We start from the raw sequence: 1,575 nt of genomic DNA on the forward strand, positions 1-1,575 counted from the left end.
GGATCTTTGACCACATGGGGGCAGCTATATTGTGTGTTGCAGTGATGATCAATCTGTATATTGCTCTTTTATTAGATAGGATAAAGGCCTGGTGCACGGGTGGGGGCCAGCTGGTTTGCCCTGAAGGGTGTCACAGATAAGGGTGGGGGTTCCCTTGGGGTGTGGGGCAGCCTGAGCGAGGGGCCTGTGGTGGTTTGCAGGCCGGCCATGCCCCCTGGCAACCCAAGTGGAGGCCCTGTTATCTGGAATTTATTTTCCTTCTACAATTGAAACTTTGTAGCCTGGAGCGGAGCCAAGCCTGGGGCTCCGGCAGCCATTTCTGTGGCAGTTAATTCACCTTCTACAATTGAAACTTTGTAGCCTTAAGCGGGTCAGCCTGGCCAGGGTGTGCGGAAAGCTTTGCTTCCCCTGTTGCCGCCGGCAACCCTGGCCTGCTCTCTCAAGCTCCATTCTGCCGCCATTTGTTTGAATTTGTTTACCTTCTATAATTGAAACTTTGTAGTTTGAGTGGAGGCTTAGGCCTGCAACGGCTATGGAAAGCTTGGCTTGCTCTGTTACCTGGGAAACCTTGCTCTCTGTGGCTGTAGCCATCTTGGATTGGGGTTAATTTGCATACTCGCTCTGATTGGCTGGTGGGCGTGGCTTGGCTGGTGGGCATGGCTTATGTAGCGGAGTGATGGTTAATTTGCATATTACCATTTTATTAGAGAGGATATAGATACATAGTTATAATTGTTCTATTTTATTTTCAGTTATTGTGGCTAATTTATAAATTAAACTTTAATCATAGGTATGTATGTATAGGAAAAAAAATAGTATATGTAGGTTTCAGGCATAGATGGGGTCTTGGAACATATTCCTCCCAGGAAAGGGGAGACTACTGTATATTGAAACTTTCTCACTAAAACCAGGTTTCACAACCTACCAAAGTTTTAAGTCCAATATGGTCTGTAAAGTTACAACTGATGTTTCTGGGACATTAATGAGTTCATTTGTGATCAGTTAATAGGAGAAAGAGCTCAGTGTAACATGGAGTTGTTCTGGTTTCTTGGCATGGGGCTCTGGAATAGCAGAAGTAAAATTTTACCCTTTAGCATGAAAGAAAGTTCTCATTCGGTGAAGGTCTATTTTTAGAGAATCCCCAGGTGCCTACAGGGGGAAGCATACTCCCAGTCTTGCATGACTCTGGGCCCCAGCAGGTTGCACTTCCTCCTATGATCAGAGCTCCTCTTACATCTACTTTGCTCAGCAAAGGCAAATATTCCCATTTTATTGGTTTTTGTGCATTTTGCAACATCTTCTGAGGCAGCCTCCATTGCATGTTGAGTTGCCTGTCTGCCTGGTTGTCCAGATGATCTCTGGAGGCCTCAATTATTGTTTTTGTTAATATTTTGGTTACAAAGATGAATTAGTTTGGAGAGGTTTATTACTAAACTTATTTTTACTGCAAACTGTTTTTCTTTTTTTAATTAAAATGTAGTTAATATACAATATTATATTAGTTTCGGTGTACAACGAAGTTATTCAACATTAATACATCTAATAAAGTAAATAAGCTGTTATTTTTAATGGACA

This window comes from Cnephaeus nilssonii, assembly GCF_951640355.1.
Source record: "Cnephaeus nilssonii genome assembly, chromosome: 9".
Taxonomy (NCBI): Eukaryota; Metazoa; Chordata; class Mammalia; order Chiroptera; family Vespertilionidae; genus Cnephaeus; species Cnephaeus nilssonii.